General features: G+C 42.0%; 1 protein-coding gene across 2 annotated transcripts in view; it reads right to left on the reverse strand.

Annotated features, from left to right (window-relative positions):
- The window catches only part of BTBD9 (BTB domain containing 9), a 379,493-nt gene that overhangs the window by 57,285 nt on the left and 302,813 nt on the right, over nucleotides 1-19,395 (reverse strand). The gene's annotated exons all lie outside the window — the stretch shown is intronic.

Consider the following 19,395-nt stretch of genomic DNA (forward strand, 5'->3'; position numbering starts at 1 on the left):
TATTAAAAATATATTTTTAAATTTATTTGAAATGCAGAAACAAGAGTACCCAGCTGTTGGCTCATGCCCCAAATGCCTATACAGCTGGGCTAACACTAACACAATCCAGGGCTCCCATGTAAATAGCAGGGACCCAATGACTTGAACCATCGCCACTTCTCCCAGGTACCACGCTGGTAGGGAGCTAGAGACTGAAGCCATAGCTGGTAACCAAATATAGGCAATCTGAGATGGCATGTGTGCATTTTAAGTATCCATTCCCTGTTATTATTTTTGAACTTCTCTAGCAGAAATCTCTGAGGTTGAAGGCTTTGCTCCAGAGATGGAGCTATCAACTTACACCTGCTTGAATTCAGGCACACAACAGACAGTTTCAAGGGGTTAAGTGGGTGGAGAAAAGCAACCATACAAGGTTGGTTCCAAGGTTGCCACACATTTCTATACAGAAGTATGTGTGCACATGAGTGTCCATACATCTGTGCACCAACACCCTACCCTACAGCTTTAGAGTTGTGTATGTAAGTATCAGTAGGAACTTTACAGTAGGTTTCATAGAGTCTACACTGTACTATTATAGTGAGAGTTGCCTCTGGAGCCTAGGACTAAGCCTGGGTTTAGGAATGGCCTTTCTCAGATGTGGAGGCAGAGGCTCAGGCAACCACATGATTCACCCAAGGGGACTCGGTCAGTCAGTGGCAGAAGCACAGCTAAGAATCAGGCCTCCTAATTTCTGGTTTTGCCTGATTTACTTCATTTGTGCACAGGTAATGCTATTATATTTCATGCTTTTCTTTCCAGAAGCAAGAAAAATATTCCAACAACAGAATCACTATTACAGTGGCTGAGAGTGAAATAAATTGACATGAAATACAAACAATTCTGCCATGGATTCCTAGTTTTATCTGTGAGTGCCTTATTTCAGCCATCACCCTGTATTTCCTTGGGCCAAGCTCTGAAAAAGTGTCCAGAGCACAGGAACAGCATGGTAAGCTACTACCCCACAGGAGCTGGTGGGTTTGGATCCACAGCAAATTTGTACTTATACTCATGGTGGTCACAGCATAAACAATAGCCTACAACCATGGCTGTTTAATTCAGTGATCCTGAGGAGTTTTACCTGGCACAACACTGGTTTCATAGCAGGTACTGGAAAAAAAAAAAGCATGTGTGTTGGGGAGGGGGGGAGGGAGGAGAGGGTATGAATGAATGGATGAAGGTCTTGTCAGGCTTCCTGCAGGTAGATGCTCTATTCTCTGGTTGATACGGAAAGCAGCAGGCCTGAGAGAAGGCAGGCAGGACTGCGGGCTTAGAACAAGGGCTAAAGGGAAGCAAAGCTAGACACATTTCCCAGGTTGTATGTTTTTGACTATACTGTCAGGAGTGATGTGCAAAGGCAGCCACAAAAAGAAATGACTGAAATGTGAGCCAGCAGACGGGGCTTGGTTTCATCTGCAGACTCAGTTTGGCCTCCAATATCACTAGCCAAAGCTGAATTCCTGACATCATCACATTTCAAGGTTTAACACAGGGAGGTCGGTACAATGCTGAGCCTGACATGCTCATCTTAGTGGTAGACGGTCCTAGGATGTACCCTAGATAGGAAAGATCACAGGAGGCAAATGGCAGTCGGTTGAGGGAAAGACACAGAGGCAGCCATAACCATCACTTCCTACTTTTATCAAAAGGTCTGCACATGATTCTTAATGTTTTCATAATGTGAGCACTCAGATTCTTCTTGAATTTCTCCTTTTTGTGCTATGGGTCTCTCTGGGAGTCTGGTGAAGCCAAAGAATCCCTTCTCAGAATATTCTCAAAACCATCAAAGTAAAATACATCAGAAAACTGGCACTGGTGAAAGACAGTTGTGTTCACCTCCCCTTGGGCACAAGGAAAGACCCACGGGCCTGAAAAACAAGGATGGGTCTCATTCCATGGGGAAGACTGCTCCACAAGGATGGGACTGCAGAGCTAGGCAGCTGCAACTTGGGATCTCGCCAGTACGAGTTCGAATTCTCAGTTCTTACAGATGTTCTTTTACAGGAAAAGAGTGCCTTCCCTAAAAATAACAGCAACAATAGCTTTTACATAGACACAGCTTCCCACACTGTTTGTCAGGTGCTTTTCCTTCTTAGGCTTTTTTTTTCTTTTTTCAATTTTTTTTTTCCCAAACAGAAGTCTAGGCATTAGGATTTCAGTATGAATTTTAAGTCCCCTCTGAAGATACAATTCTGGGCTCTCCATAACTCCTTCCCTCCAATTGTATTTCTTCATTTGCAGCAAAATCAAGATAGCACAGACATTTCTGAAGAACACTGGTCTGTGATATCACTTTGAATGACCTAGAATGCTACCTCCAAACCTGAAATCCAAATATTCACCACCCTAAAAGAGGCTGAACAGTAACAACCTAATAAAATGAAGGGCAAATCGCTCCCACTTTGAATTTCATGCACAAAATCTTAACAGTTGTAATGAGACACCTGCACGTAAGATTCCTAAGTTAAAGGATCTCAGAGAACTGTAAATTTTAATTTAATTCAGTTATTCTAAGTAAAAACCTCACAAACAACATGGTGGGCTAGAAATTGAATCTCAGGAAACAACTGCAAAATATGGGCACCAGTAAATACAAGGACTCCAGAGAGTTCCACAGCAAATGGCTTATTCTAATGACTTTGATTAAAAATTTCCTTCCACCTGGGTCAGTGCATCTCCTGTGCACAATAGCAGATTCAGTAGAGGGCACAGTGGGCAAAAAAAACAAAAACAAAAAAAACCCCAATAACAAAAAAACCACAATAGCTTCCCAGCCCCAGAGGCAGTGGGAGAATGTGTCCAGATTCTATGCTGGGAAACAAAGGACTATGGAAGGATGGATGTGCCAAATAGATGGGAAGAATTTTGAACAACAATGCAAATGTTGGGGCCCATGGGATACTGGTCTCCATTCAAGCACACTTTTCTCTCCTACCTCACTGCTTAACAGCTGAACTTTGTAAAGGTGCAACTCATTTCTTTTTTAGCTCCAATAGGCTGTCTTCATAAACTACATATCCACCCTTCTGTGAGTTGGATGAATTTTTAAGCAGCCACAGGAAGTGAACAATCATTCAACTCTAGTTTGCTTTTTAGGTGACACCTGGGAAGAGTCAGAAGTGAGGAGAGTCCTTTTGATGTGTATGTTGTTTTTGAACCAGACTGGAGGCAAGTGGTCTATCTTCTCTTGTCTTCATAATTCCACACAAAGCTCCACACATGGAGAGAACCAATCTATCACTCTTATGAACAAATCCAATCTTTTGTTCCAAAAAGGAAAAATCATCTTTTAACTGTGAAGTCAGCTCACACAAATTCTGCATTTTAGTTACCACCATTCACTGATATCCTGGTTTTATTAAGTCATATGTAATGAAGTACCAGGCAAGAAATCTACAAGAATACCAGTCCTGTGACAGATAAATGACAATGCCTAGGGATCCTGGAAGGAGCAGGGGTCCCATTACTATGATACATGAGGCTTCCGAGTATCCCAAGATCGGGTTATCGGGTAGGTGTGACTGGTCACCCAAAGGCCTACAGAAGTGAATGAATGAATGGATGGATGGTGTGAACCATACTTTAAAAGGCAGAAAAATAGTCTGAACAGAAAGTAATCTTGAAGTGTTACAGAAAAGCATGGAACCTTGTGATGTTTTGGGCATCAAAAGAAAACAGAAGATGGCTTAAGACAGAGGTGGGAAGGGTTACAAGGCTTTTGTCTGTATCTGTTCTAAATGTATTTTTCCAATAATTAAAAAAAAAGTATGAGCAAGTGCCTCATCCTTAGCCTTGACAGTGTGTGTCTCAGGGGAGGAGAACACAGAGCACAAAGCAGCCCTCCCCTCTGGGGGAAGGGCACCACGTCACCCACAGCAAGTTCACTTTATACTTAAGATATCATCTCTTCTAGGAAATTTCAAACAATAATTTGAGATGTGGCAGTTTTATCATCCACGCTCTTGGGCTAAGCTTCAAGATACCAGTCCCCTGAGGAAGAGCACAGCCAGGGGACAGCTAAAAAGAGCTTCAGAAGTGTACAGACACTTTATTATCAATGGCTACTTTGGAACCATTTTATTTGACTTTTACTTTTTAAAGAAAAGATGAACCATTACACATTTTGAGCAAACTCTGGCAACAATCTGTCACTCTATCTTGTGGGAGAAAGATGGCTCTGGAAATCCATCTTATATATCGGGGCGGGGGGGAATACCCACATTTCAGCTAACATTGAAAAGCAACACAGAAGCTTCCTGTTATTAAGATAAGTGGAAAATTACTGCTTATTATACAGTATTACACAATTTACAGAAAGTGCAAGTACACATTGCAAACTGAGCATCACATTTACCACCAGCAAGGGCAGCCAGAGCACCCACACTGGAGGGCAACAAAGCACTGTCAATTTACTAAGTTTACCCTTGGCCATGGTAATTGTCTACAATACAAAAGGCAATGAAAGAGCAGACTGGCTATGGTGAGCAGACTGCAGTCTTGCCATCTCCAGGAAGATCTGCATCTGAAGACACACTTGAACTTCCCCTGAGAAGGGTATAAAGGAGAAGCAGCAATCTTAATGCACCAAGGACAAGCTCACTTCTCTGCGTAACACGTGCTTCCTGATTTAGCTTACTGCTTCCTCCCAGAGAGGTTGTTCCTGCTGATCCATTCAGAGAGGTTCTGGCCTATCTGCATGTCAGGATCCACCAATTCCTCCACTTGCACTGAGATCAAGGTCCTTCTGACTCCACTGGTCCTGAGCCCAAGGAACTTAAAAGAGAGGATGAACTGCCTAGCACAAGGCCTGATGCAGGCAGTGGCCCAGAATATAAGGGGATTTCTGAAAGGCTGTGAGAAATGAAATTGGGATGTTTATTTTGGTGTAAAAAATACATTTGAGATTCATGCATAGTTTTTTAAAAAATATGTAGCTTCCACAAACTTTCTGAAGACCCCTTCATATGTTTGCTGTATCAATGAATTTTAGATAAATATCAGCTTGTTGAGTTGTTACAGGCCCATGGGGCATAGCTAGTGGTTCCTGGCAGGGCAGTGATTCATGAGAACATTAAGTAAGTGACAACAGAAGAAAATAAAGCCTGAAAAGCATCAGTTATCCTGTCCCCCAACCAAAAAAGCTTGGAAGACTGTTCCTGGTGCACCCTTTGCATCTCCTCAGAAATTTATAGTAATTTAATATTAATAGAAGACCATATTAATGCAATGTGAAGGTATGAATTTGAAAATCTGACTAGTAATTTAAAAAATGAATGCACTTGCAAACACAGATTCAAGTGGCTTGCCACATATTACCAAAATGTCAATGACTCCTTCACACTGTCACAACTCAAGGTCCTCATGGGACAGCATCTGTCTACCTATACGGGGTTTCCCAGGAACCTGCTGGAGGCCTTGCAACAGAGAGATTCTACCACATGAGGGGCTCAGAGCTGCTGTGACAACAGGAGCCTTAGGTTCCTGGCAGCTTCATATCATGACTTTGAGTATAGGTTTGGGTTTTATTTTCATCAGGAAAAATGTATTTGAAAGATTCAAAAATGTGAAACAAGCACAACAAAAGCTTCCAGAAGCTCCCCTTCCCCAGCCCCAGACACCTTACAGAAAAGACTTCATCTCAAAGCTCTCACAGTTAGGATTTTTTATTAGACCTTTATACATATATGCAGTGCCAAATTCTACCAAGAAATGAGTAACTTCCCGTGAGAATGAGGAAGGGAAAAAAAAAGAGAGAGAGAGAATACAGACAAGCTACTCTTCTCTAACTGACCAACATGTGGCATCCTCCTCTGCCTGGAGTCGCCTTCACATAACAAATCTGCCACACAGGTGCTGAGACCTGGGGAGGCGGAGGTGGGGACTACTATCCAGTTTTCCTCATTAGAGGAAAGCCATGAGCTCACTGGGACAAATGCAGTGTGCGATGCTGCCTGCAGAAAGCACAAACAAGATGACCATTCATTGGTGAGGGCTGCTAAGCCACATCCCTGGAAGCACAAACATGCTTCTGCTTTGGTTTGGTTTATTCTGTGGGCTTTGAACCATTGTATGAGTAGGGCATAAAGAGGTAAAAGTGTATGAGCAGAAAGCAGTCAGCAAGTCCCTCCAAGGTGAATGTGTGCAAATTCCAGGTGATCCGTACTATGAAACTACACTTTAGAACTTTATAAGAAATGTTTATTACTGATATTAAGTGCATAATTTACACCATCATGGTGAAATTCACTCACATTCCATTTCAAGGAATCAGGAAAATAAAACATCAACTGTGGGGAAATATGCTTTACAGATCTTGGCGTGAAACAGAGGTAAAAACACTCATGCAAGTCCTTCTTGGTGGAAGGAAATACTCTAATAAATGGCCTCATGAACAAGTATAATGATTTTTCTTTTTTAAAGCAGGCAACAGGAAGGAAAGGGGAAGAAAAACAAGTTACTATACTCCACAGCCTGGATAATGAACCCCTTTGTAATCTGTATTTGACCACCGGTGTAGAGGCTATACTTTTAACTCTAATTTTTATTAAAGATTCATTTTTATTGGAAAGGCAGATGAGATTTATGGAGAGAAGAGACAGATAAAGATATTCCATCTGCTGGTTCACTCCCCATATGGCTGCAACAGCCACAGCTGAATCAAACCAAAGCCAGGAACCAAAAGCTTCTTCCAGGTCTCTCATAAAGGTTCAGAGTTCCAAGGCTTTAGGCTTTGACACAATCCAGTGCCCAGAGCTTTGCAAGGGGAACATTAAGCAATTAAGCCGTGGGACAGGGCCCTAACTCTAATTTTTAAAGTGTGAATTATGATACAACCAGTAGGCTAGAAAAATTAATATTCTGTGGAAAAAGTAGTAGCAATAGCAAGGCAGAAAGTTCTAAGAAAAATATAGGTGGATTTATTTATAATCTATAGTCTTTATCATTTCTTCTGGAACATGAATCTTTTTTTTCCTTCAGTTGCATCAATACGTGAGTTCAAAATCTAAAGTTCATAGGTCCCTTTGGTTGGGAAATCACCAATTGTTCCAGCTACAGTATGGGACAGTAACAGGTAGGCTCAAAGTATATCTTTTCAGAAAACCCTCTGTCATTCCATTATATATTTGGTTCATGTCTTACAGCTATTTAAAATTCTGGGAGAAAAAAAGAATAGAATCAGGAGACATGAGTTCTACTTTAAGGCCTGCTAATATATGAGAACTTGGCAAATACACGTTCGCCTTCAGTCTCAAATTCAAGAGGCTAGGACTATGATTTCCAAGGTAACTTCCAGTTACAGTATTAGGAGCCTCTGTGTGTGTGTAGGGGAGTGTATGTAAAATAGACAGATGGTTCCTGAATATCCCATATAACTTACAAGCTTCTACAGAAAATATCTGTTTCCTCAGTACTTTCCCTCACAATGCAATGAGCCTCCATCTCCAGCAAGCAAGTATTAGACTGAATTATACATTTGATTGTAGACCTACAGGTCCTACCGTGGGAAAAGCTAGCTCTGTGTTTCCAATGGGATCAATCCCAGTGTATACAGGCTGGCAGATTTTTATGAAGCAACTTTCCTCCCAGCCCAGTTCTTACTTCCTCCCCTCCCTGAGACAGATCCAAGAAAACAGTGGCTATTATCAAGTTATGTGCAAACAAATTACACGAAAACATTTAGATAATAAAGCAGTCATGTGTGTCTCACAGAGACAAATCGAAGAATTCACAGAGCATTTAGCTGGATCTTGAAGGAAACAGGAGGTAGAGGCTTGGATATCAGCCAAAGGAAATAAATACAATTAGTTGATCTAAAGCACAGTCATTTTACAACAGTAATTGGACTAGAATGGAAAGACGTGGGAAGACACCTGCAAGAACAGAATCACAGAAATAAAAGAAAGTTTGGTTAGAGCAGGGTTTGGGAATATCCAGGCCAGGGCTCTTATAAGGTACCTGAAGTCACTTGGTCTGACCTAGTGAGGCAACCACAGTCAGGATTCTAAATGAAGTAAATCTGGAAAAGGCACTATGCCTTATCAGGTAAAAGCCACTGCCTGTGGTGCAGATGTCCACATGACTTGAGACAGTTTTTATGCGGTTCCCAGGAGAAGGGAGTTACCACTAACACAGCCTGGGATACCCAAAGCAAAGGAGCTGCACCATGGAGAACAAGGATGATGAGTCTGATGGACATAAGATGAGTTTGAAAAGTCATCCTAGAAGGGGTCAGTGATAAATACAAACCAAAGAGACAGCTGAGGCCAAGAGAAAGAGGAAGACAGTTAAACAAGAGTGCCCCCTTGGCTCTTACAACTACTAGTGTGCACTTGCTGCATCTCTGCATTCCTAGCAACACTTTTTTCTTAGCACTACGGGATGGAGCTGAGCTAAGATGGCCTTCTCATTAGGAAGTTGGCTGCTCACTTCTGATTACCATTTGGAAAACAGACACAGGTCACTTTAAGAAGATATGATCGAAGCCATATTGTTTTTGTTTACCAACCACCCAAAAAACCAACCAACCACCTCAACCTTCCTTCCTTGAAGATGCCCGGGTAAACCATCATGTTTTACAGTAGGCATCTGTGATCACCATTACTGTGATGTCAGGAGCTCAATAATCCACACCAGGGTTAAAGCAGCAGGTCTCAGATGTGCACAGCCATGTCATCTCAGGGACTGGTTTCGTTAAGATGTGGTAAAGGCAAGTAGTCTCACCTGTGTACTTCTCTGGGCAGTTCTGGGCTGGGGAGGTTTACAGAGCTCCAGGACTCTAGAGCAGGGTCTGTCCTGTTGCACAATTACCCTGCTGGGAGCGACACATCAACTGCCTCCATCAATAGTTCAGGGTTCTTCTCCAGAGGTTAAGGTCAATGAACTTTTTTTTTTTTTTTAACATTTTACTCTCAAAATTCAGAGAAACAACTGAAACATTAACCTGACAAACTTGGAACCTTAAATCAAATCAGTTTCTGAAGTGAAAGGGGCACAGCTGGCATATGGCTTTAAAAGCACTTGGCCCCTCCATCAAGAAAAAACTTCACTGTCTCTGAGTAGACAAAAAATAAAGGCAATGGACTCCCAGCCAGTAACCAATCTCAAGTGATGCACTGTTACTGGTGGATTCAAGTCATCAACTTGAGGGGAAAAGATAGATGTGGAAACCAGAGAAAACCAAATCCTCTGGCAATGATGGCAGGAAAATCTGTAGAATAAGGCTGGAAATGAATCAAGAGTTACACATCAGTAACAGATGGATAAAGAGAACTTGGGAAGATACCGTCTTAGCCCCAACTACACCAAGAAGGGGCAACTCTTGTTCTTTCCCATAAACCCTTCCTTGCTTCACACGACAGCATCTGAGCTGGGACAGACAGGCCTTTGACTGAGCTCTGAGATGAAGACAGGAATGAAGCTCACATGTCTGCAGGGCTAGAGGCAGAGATGGCCTTGAGCTGTCCTAGAGGTGCCAGCTCTAGGACACTATGGACAAGGACAAAGAAAGCTGCCCCAGTGCCTGCTCCAATGCAGTGGGCCTTCCTGTGGGGAGCACCACAAATAATTTGTCAAACATGCTTAGGAAAGGCTGTTGCAAACTGCAGCACAGGCAATGAAAGAAACCAGTTGGGTTCTAGCAGAGGTTAACAAAGTGATCAGACTGAGACAAGCGGGCAAGGAAGACCTTCCCAAGAAAGTGGCCACTGAGCAGAGAACAAAACAGCAACAGGGTCAACCAGACTCCACACAGTGGCTTGAGCAAGGAAGACTCCAGTCTAGATTCAAAAGGTTAACAGGAAACAGTGCAGGCTCCCAGGCTGAAACAGTGCTAAGATGAGGGATTGAAAAGTACCACACTGGGTATAATAAGTGAGGTGAACCCAAGGGAGGCTGGAGACAGAATATGGGAGGCCAGTCTGCAGAGTAGATGATGGCAGTTGGACTACTGTGACCTTGATTTATTTTTACTACTTGGAATGTAATACTAATAAGAAAGCTATTTTCATAATAAAAGAAAAATCTTTTTGATTCTGTTCATTTTAAGTGTGTTCACACAGCTCACTGAGTTTTACTAAGGTGTGCTTCATTTTTTCTATAACAGGTATGGAAAAAATTACTGCCTCAACAGAATAACATGGCTTCTGGGTTAAGCAAGGAAGAGAGAAATGAGAACTCTGAGCTATCTCCTGCTGCCCACTCAAGAGGGCTTCATTGCCTTGCAGCTCATTTGCCCGTGGAATGCTCTTAGGGAGGGAGGAGCCTTCCTGGCCTCCCACTGGAATGCACAGGGCCTGCTGAGAGTTCCACATTCAGAACTCAGGCCACATGCTTCGCATCGAGAGCACGCCTTGCCAAGGTCTGGGGAGACTAATGCACAAAAACCTCTGAAACATGAGAGATCGCTGCCCTCTAAATGTGTGGGTACGACCACCTGACCCCCTATTGATGCTTTCTACTCTGAAATATTGATCTTTCCATGGTATTATGGTATTTCATAACTCCATAAAAAAAGAATTTGGTTAAAAGGTGTCTCCAAGCCTAGTGTGACATACAGGGCAAGTTCTGATATTTCATCATTAACACAGGGGTCTGCCTTGTATCAGATCTGGTCTCTGTGTGGCAGGGGAAAGAGCGGAAGTGGAGGGGGGGCGGAGAGAGAGGGGGAGAGAGAGAGAGAGAGAGAGAGATTTGAATTCTGATTTTTTTTCCCTCTATTTATTTTTTGCTATTCTTACAGGAACATGTTTCTTTACCATTTGAATTCTAAAACTCTTGACAAAATTAACAGCAATATTTGCCCTTTAAAAAAGAAAAGACAGGAAAGAACATGAGTGGCTTTTTTCATTACTGTCAAATATGGTATAAGAAACTGAAATTAAGTATGAAAAAGAGAAAAATAAAATCTTCACCGAGCATTTAAAATGTGACAATTACACAAGCAGAGCCCACTAATTGGCTCACACCTCCAGAAGAAATAAGCAAACACACTCCTCCCACCTTGTAGGCAGGAGAACTCGGGAGAGATCAGCCTGTCACTACGGCAGGAACCCACAAGCAACAGAGATATTGCAGGATGCTCTGTGCTCTGACAGGGGCTTCAATCTCTGCCTGGGAACTGCAACTTGACTCGAGCGGTGGACTTGCCATCATAGTACTGATGGCGAAAAATCCACTCTCTGTCGCACTGCACCAGGGAAACCCCACCCACACACAGAACTGCCAAACCACAGCCAGCTGTGACCTCTAGGAGCCGATCTATGGTTTTCATTTTTTAAGTGTCAGGATAAGAATCAAAACAAGTAGGCAGAAAGCTCTCCACGTTATCATTAATAGTGGCTACAAAGATGTAGAAAATCACAGGCAAGGTGAAATGTTGAGGCTTCAACATGTCATTTTTTAATCTTGCCACACTCTAAAACCATTTCCTGAGGCTGTAGCTCCCCGGTTTTAGCCTGCCCGTCTGTCCTCAGTCACTGTGGCACTTAGAAGCAGCAGCAGGAGTCTTCTTCCTAGCATTCCTGTCAACAGATGGCACCAGGCAGAAACCCTGGCTCAAACAGAACTCTGTCCTTCCCCAGGACCAAGTGACAGAACATTGGCAAGAGGGTCACAGGGCGCGTTCCGGGTCGGAACGTAATCATGCTGCACACCAGGCAGCAGACAGGGCAATCCCACGCGGGTCCTCACAGGTGACCCAGAGCGGCTGCAGGTGTTTTTCCACGAAGGCACAAGGAGGAGCTTCCAGGCAGACAAGGTTGGTCTGCTGCAGCAGGGTACTCCAAGCCTCTTGGAGAAGGGAGTCCAGATGGAAATGGACTTTTAGAGCTCTAGGGAAAGGCAAATGAAAGGAGTACTCGAGGAACACTGAGCTGAAAGGGCCCTCCAGGTTTGAGAAGCACAGAGAAAATGAGGTTCAAGCGTCCTTTCCAAGGAAGCACAACTTGTGCCCAGGGCAAGTGGCAGTCAGGTCATGGGGATATTACTTCCTTAATTTCTTATTCTTTTTTTGTTGTTGTTGTTTTTAAATTGCTGTCAGTGAATAAACCAGGCCACTTTGCTAGCATATGTTATTCAAATAATGGCAAATTACAAAATACTTGGAGTTGCAGCAAGGAAAAAATCTTATTACATTAATATTTTCTTAGGTTATTAACAGCTCTGTCACCATTGCTTTAATGAACATTTAGTATGGAGAAAAACTCATTCAGAGGGAAATCAGTGGGAAATCTGATGAGCAGTCAGGAAATCCGTGAGAAAATCAGAGGCCAAAAGCTAGAAAGAACAGGTACTGTGGCATGGCTAGAGATGCAGGCATCCTGCATTACAGTTCTGGTCAAATTCTGGTTCTCTACTTTCAAGTCAGCTTTTGGCTGGTGCTCCTGGAGAGGCAGATGATGGCTGGCTGCTTGGGTTTCTGCCACCCACAGAGGAGACCCAGATGGAAGTCCTGATCCTGTCCCAGCAGTTGCAGACATTTGAGAATAAACGGACAGAAGATTTTTCTCTCTTTTTTCAGTTATATAAAAACAAATTCTTATTTTAATTTTTTAAAAGATGTATTTGTTATACAGAGTTACACAGAGAGAGATCTTTCATCTGCTGTTTCATTCCCCAAATGACTTCTATGGCTAGAACTAAGCCGATCCAAAGTCAGGAGCTTTTTCTGGGTCTCCCATGCAGGTGCAGGGGCCCAGGTGCTTAGGCCATCTTCATTTCCTCAAGCTCATCAACAGGGACCTGGAGAAGAAGTGGAGCAGCCAGGACTCAAATCAGTACCTATTTGGGATGCTGGCACTGCAACTGTGCCAAATGTTTGCCCCCATTTTTTTAAGCTAAAAAAAACTAGGTAGTTGAAGATTATGACCACAGAATTACCAGGTAGAAAATGATTTTTTTAACCTAATTTTCATTATTTAATTGTTTATATTTACCAAAATGTTGGCCAAAAGGTAGAGTCTGGAGAGATGATGGCTGAGGCCACTAACCTCCATCGTTCAAGTTGACTGTGACACAATGAAGAAATGGTTAAAATATGAACACAGGTAAGGTCAGTGGGTGAGGAGGCACACCCTGGCTGACAGCTACAGAACATGGCAGAGGCACAGTCAGACACAAAGAAGAAAGGGGAAAATAGTTGAGCATCAGCAGGGGGCTCAACAATTGAATACAAGTCAGTGTGAAAAACCAAACCGCAAAGTATATTCACCTCTCTGGAAACTGCTAACACCATAAAAGAAATGCAAAGAGAATACATTCATAGCAGTACTGTGATTTGGAAGCAAAGACTGTAACACATCAAGGATTTTGGTGACTTTCAAGAAAATGTTAAGTGGATAAAATGTCACTCCTAAATTGAGGGGGGCTGGACAGATTTTCGTATCATAACAAAGTGAAGACAGATGAAAAAAATGAGCCATTTTAGCCATATCACTTGAACTTAAAGGCTACCAAAGATGAGGCTGAAGGTCCTAAAGGTTTCTTTAAATTACTGTAAAGAACAATAATCACACTGACAGTAGATTTCTCATTAGCAATACTACATGCTAGATGATAAGTCTAAGGTGTCAAGCTTCTGAAGCAATGGAGTTCTATACCCAAATCATGACACAAGCATGCAAGAATTAAGAAAATTTTCTTGCCATGTGCTTTTTTTTGGGGGGGGGGAACTCTACAGATTCACTCTGTGCAGTATCCACAAATGATCTTAACCTAAATGAGTCAAACTTATTTTCAGAGTCACTCGGGTGAGAAAAGGGGAAACAGCACATGCCACTAGGGAAACAGCCATCATTTCTTCCCAGTGAGAGTCATTGTTATAGCCCATTCAGCTGCCCACAGACAGCTCAGGGAAAAGTACATAAGACTCAGCAATGGGCAGGTGTGTTGGGACACTCTGGCTTAGCAGTCTCACGTCCCCAACAGAAGCCACTATCACTTTGAACAGTTCCATAAGCACACATCCCAGGCTCACAAGGCCCAAGTGCATTCACCACAGCCATCACACTAGGAAAGTGCAGAGCGATGGCTCTCAGGCAGGCATTCACAGACCTCCTGGGCCACATGCAATCTACCATAGGAGGAGTAATTTTCATCATAAGCAGTGTTGCTTGATAACACAGATGCCAGCCCATTTTTCTCAGACTGTCAGGGGTACAGAGCTCACAAGACAATAGTCAGGGACAAGGGGTTTCTTGTTAACCCTTTAACCACCTTCCCACCTTCCACAAAAAGAAGGGGATGGAAATCGAAGAAATGGTGTTACCAACTGAGCTAGGAAAGAAAAAAGCAATCTTAGGATCACAGCTGCTGAGTAGGTGTAGGAAACAATCTGCTCAGAATCAATCAGTAAACTCTCAGAAGCCTCATAACAGAACTATGAACTTCAGAACTAGTTAGGAACTTCAGAAAAATAAAACCTAGCTAATATAAAGTTATTTAACATGTGGAATAATTCTGAGCACTTGTAAATAACCACATCTATTTGATGTGAACAGTGCCATTCTTCCAGGAGGGACACTAGCTCAGAAACACCGCTGACGTTCCCCACGTCAAGTCTGATTACTACGTCTGTTGTGAACAATGTTTTACAGAAAAATTTGTGTTCCTAGTGGGTTTCCCTTCTCAAGATCAAATTACAGTTACACACATGGACGACTGAAGTTATAAAATAAAGTGTCATAAAGCTTTGCCATGTCACCATGGGTGGAGAGCAGACAGAAGATGAAAAGCACAAAGGAAACACAAAAGGAAATACAGAGCTGGTAATTTCTTCATTAACACAGGGGAAGTCAGGAAATCCCATTATAACCGATGGGCCAGTACAAATGGAGGTCTAAGCATGTACACTGTTTAATTTCAAAAGATAAATCCTCAAAATAACAGAACTAAAAAGAAAAGTGTAACTAACAAGACAAGGTTCAGTTAAGTGAGCTTAACATTTAATTTCTCTGTACCAATGTGTTAGTAAAGGTAATATATAAATAGGGTTAGGAAATACTACTTACAGTCAAGAAGTTACAGAAATAAAACAAAAAGATCAAAGGTAGTTTTTTTTTTTTCTGAAGTATGGAACAGAAGACAACAAGGTAGAGATTACTTTTTACTTATATCCTTCTGTATTGTTTCAGTTAATTTTCCATGTGTGTGTTTGTAATTTAAAACTGATGCTTAAAAACAGATTTACACTTCACCAATTTAACATCGGAGAAAAGGTATGAATGATTGGAAAAGAGGTCTTATGAGATAAGGCTAAAGGGCCCTGGGTATATTATGTGATGAAAGAAAGGCAAGGGCTTGGTGCAATAGCTCAATTGACTAATCCTTCCCCTGCAAGTGCTGGCATTCCATATGGGCACTGGTTCATGTTTTGGCTGCTCCACTTCCCATCCAGTCTCCTGCTGTAGCCTGGGGAAACAGAGAAGGATGGCCCAAAACACTGGAATTCTGCACCCATATGGGAGACTCAAAAGGAGCTCCTGGCTTCAAATTAGCTTCTTAGCTGCAGCCATTGTAGTCATTTAGGGAGTGAACCAAACAATGGAAGATCTTTCTCTGTCTCTCCTTCTCTCTATAAATCCGATCTGCCTTTCCAGTAAAAATGAAAAAAAAAAAAGTTAAAAAAATCTCAAAAAGTAATTTAAAAATTAATCAACACAATGCAGAATTATCTACAGTAAAGAAAAAAAAGTCCCTTTATCTTGACAGCAGCACCAGGGACACCCCAAAAGGGACTGAAGGGAGGTAAAGGCAAATATGTCACCTAAGGACAGATGGCCCAACAAAGCCACCAGAGACCTTCATTTCTAGGACTTCCACGGAGGAGAGGAAAACTGCTCTCACCTCTGGACTAGGTAGAGTGCCATCAAGAGACACAGTCATAGGCCGGCACTGTGCAGAAGCAAGTGAAGCTGCTTGCAATTCCCACATTCCAGATTCAAGTGCCAGTTTGAGTCTTTGGTCTTCCAAACCAGCTTCCTGCTAAAGTGCTTGGGAAGGTGACAGGAGGGTCCAAGTATTCAGGTCCCTGCCACCACATGAAATCCAAGTGAGTTTCTGACTTTTGGCTTTAGCTTTGTGGTGGACATTTGGGAAGCGAATCAGCAGTAATAGCTCGGCTGTGCTGTCTTTTCCTTGCTCCATCCCTTTCCTCTCCTTTTCTGTTATTCTGCCTTTCAAATACACAAATAACTTTAAAAAGAAAAGAAAAAAAAACAGGCAGAGCTGTGATCCTTAAAGATTCCATATAGTTTCATTTATAGCATGACTCACATTAATTTCAACAAAGAACAGGATGCAATTTTCGAAGCTAATAGAATCCCCTCTTGAGGGTTTCTCTGGCGTCTATTAGTTAAAAAGGAAAAATCTTTCTTCTTTTATCATTTGCATATCTTCTATGTTTCTTAAAGCCAAACTTGAAAGTGGGAGGTACAATTGATTCAGTTTGTGTCTGGAGACACAAAATCACAACCTTTGATTCCACTGTTTCTTAGAGGGTTAACAGGCACTTGCCCTCTTAATACTACTCTTGTTATTCCAAGATACTACTTACTTGTTAATTTGTAAAACACGACTGTAGCATCTAGGTGCTAAAACACAAAATTTAGAACATAAATTATTTAAATCCAACTAACAAGAACAAAAAAAAAAGCCGAAAAGGGGGTGAAATGTTGACTTTAAGCTAAGTCATTCTAAGAGAATATTGAATGAGCTTTTGAATAAAAAATTTATCCAGTAACTAAATACAAAAGCATCATGACATGTACCTAGGCAATATGCATTAAGCAGCCCTTGTTGAAGACCCACATGGTATGGCGTCTTCAACGGAAGCACATGAAAAAAGGCAGGGATTACAGTCTACCACACGTGAGATGACAGAAGGGAGCGAATGGTAGTGACCAGTAAGACACATAAAAGAGGAAGAGCCTTGAAAAAGTACAGCATCTGGCCAGGTAGTTGTACACGAAAGAGGCAAAGACTTTGGAAAGACAAATGAGTGGTTATTCAAAGGCATTGGAGTCCTTCTCTTATAAAAAGAATTTAGGACTTGGGAAGTAAGTTACCCACTTTATGAACTCTTTTCAAGATGCAGCTTGGTTTGGACCTCTTTAGTTGTGCTATGCTGCCAGCACTGGTTCACTCCCCAAATCCCTCCTACAGCTGGGGCTGGCCCAGATTGAGGCCGAGAGCCTGGAACTCAATTTGAGTCTCCCGCACGAGGAGCAGTGATCCAAGTACTTGAATCACCACTACTGCTGTGCCGGGTGCACAATCAGCAGGAAGCTGGAATAGCAAGCAGAGTCAGGACATGAAGCCAGACACTGTGCTAAGGGATTCAGGCATCACAGGTGGTATCTGAACCACTCTACTCGATGTCCACCCCAGAGTCTCAGGCTTCAGTCTTCGCTCTATTTCTCAGAAAAGTTACTTAATTTCCTTAGGCCTCATTTTCTCTCTTACAAAAACAAGGATAATATCCCACAAGGTATTTTGTACTCAGGATAAAATGAGTTAACACACATAAAAGTACTAGACTCCTAGTTAGGAAACAATTGTTACTTTTCTTATGCTGCGACAAAGATAGTCACAAGATCTGTGTGCCACCTGTCCAGCCAAGAACAGATGATATTTTTCAGCAACATCAACATGGAAGGTGGCAGTACCATTAGTTCTTCTAGTGGCATGTGAGTGAAGGGATGTACCTGACACTCAGGTCAAGGTTTCTCAGAACCAGAGCAACCCTGTTTCTATTCCTTCCCTATTGGTCAGTTAGATGCAGAAGATGCCACCATGGCCCCACATAATAGAAAGAACCCCAAGAAGAGAGATGGCTAGTTTCCTCATTCACCTCTGGAGGAGTGCCATTTCTCAATCAGGAACATACACAATAATTTGTGGTAAGCTACTGAATAGTGATACTTACCTGTACTAAGTATTACTGTAAATAATGTAAAATGCTATGAAAATGACTACAATAAAAATGATGACCATGTTAAGCATTATATCACACAAGCCATTATTAATGCCATGAAATCTTGGCTAAATAAGCACATGTAAAGACATTGACCATCAGGAAAATGCAAACACCACAACAACGACACACCATTACACTCCCACCAGGATGGATGTGAGCAAAAAGGTGGACAGGGGGCTGCACTGTGGTTTAGCAGTTAAGCTGCTGCTCGGCACGTGTAAATCCCATTTTAGAGTGCCTGGTTCAAGTTTCAGTTCCTCCACTTGCAATCTATTTCTGTGCTAATGTGTACCCTTGGAAGCAGCAGATGACAGCTCATGCATGTGGGCTCCTAGCAGTCATGGGGAAGACCCAGATTGAACCTCCCGGCTTTTGCCTGGCCAAGCTCTGGAAGTTGTGGTCATTGAGGGATACAAAGCTTCTTTCTAACAGCGTCTCTGTCCTTCTGCCTTTCAAAGAAAATGAAAATTAAATTAAAACTCAAAAAGATGGACAATAACAAATGCTCATGAGAATGTGGAGAAACTGGAATTTTCATATACTGCTGGCGGATATGCAAAACGGAGTAGAAGCAGAGGCTATATAAAAGTCATCAATTCCTCCAGAAGTTAAACAATTTTACCATATGACCTGGCAATTCTATTCCCAAGCAGAGAATTAAGAGAACTGAAAATTTGTGTTCACCCATAAACTTGTATAGCAATGTTCCTAGCTGCACTATTTGTAATAGACAAAAGGTAGAAGCAATTCAAATGTTTACCAACTTGTAAATGGATAAAGAACATCGAGTACAGAACTTTTGACAGATGCTACAACATGGGTGAACCTTGAAAACATTATGCCAAATGAAAGAAGCCAGGGATAGAAGGTTACATGCCATAAGACTTCACTTCCGTGAAATGCCCAGATATTCAAAGCACAGACAGAACACAAATTATTAGACTCTGAGGATACAGTGACTACCAATGGGAAGAGGTTTCTTTCTGAGGTTTTAAAAATGTTCTGGAACATAAGATAGTAGTGATGGTTTTACAGTTTTGTGATTATACTAACCACCACTGAATTTTATACTTTAAAGGGGTGAATTTTATGGCATGTTGATTATATTTCAATTTTTTTAAAGGAAGAAGAAATGTGAGTCATTTGCTCTCTCTTGGCTCCCAGACTGTCTAAGGGCTCAGAGGTTTTTTTTATGTACCATGCTCTAGATTTGTGAGAACCCATACAATCCTTCCTTCAGGCTTCTCCTGCAGGTTGGTAAGCGCAAACATAACCCCAACGCTGTGTGCATTAAATTCCTCAGTCTGTTTGTTAACAGCCTAAGCTACTGGGCTTTCCTTACTTTAGGTAATGGTTGACACTGAGATGAGAGAAAGACATAGCTGACC

The sequence above is a fragment of the Ochotona curzoniae genome, unplaced genomic scaffold (assembly GCF_017591425.1).
Source record: "Ochotona curzoniae isolate NIBS_2020 unplaced genomic scaffold, NIBS_Ocur_1.0 contig_3819, whole genome shotgun sequence".
NCBI classification, from domain to species: Eukaryota; Metazoa; Chordata; class Mammalia; order Lagomorpha; family Ochotonidae; genus Ochotona; species Ochotona curzoniae.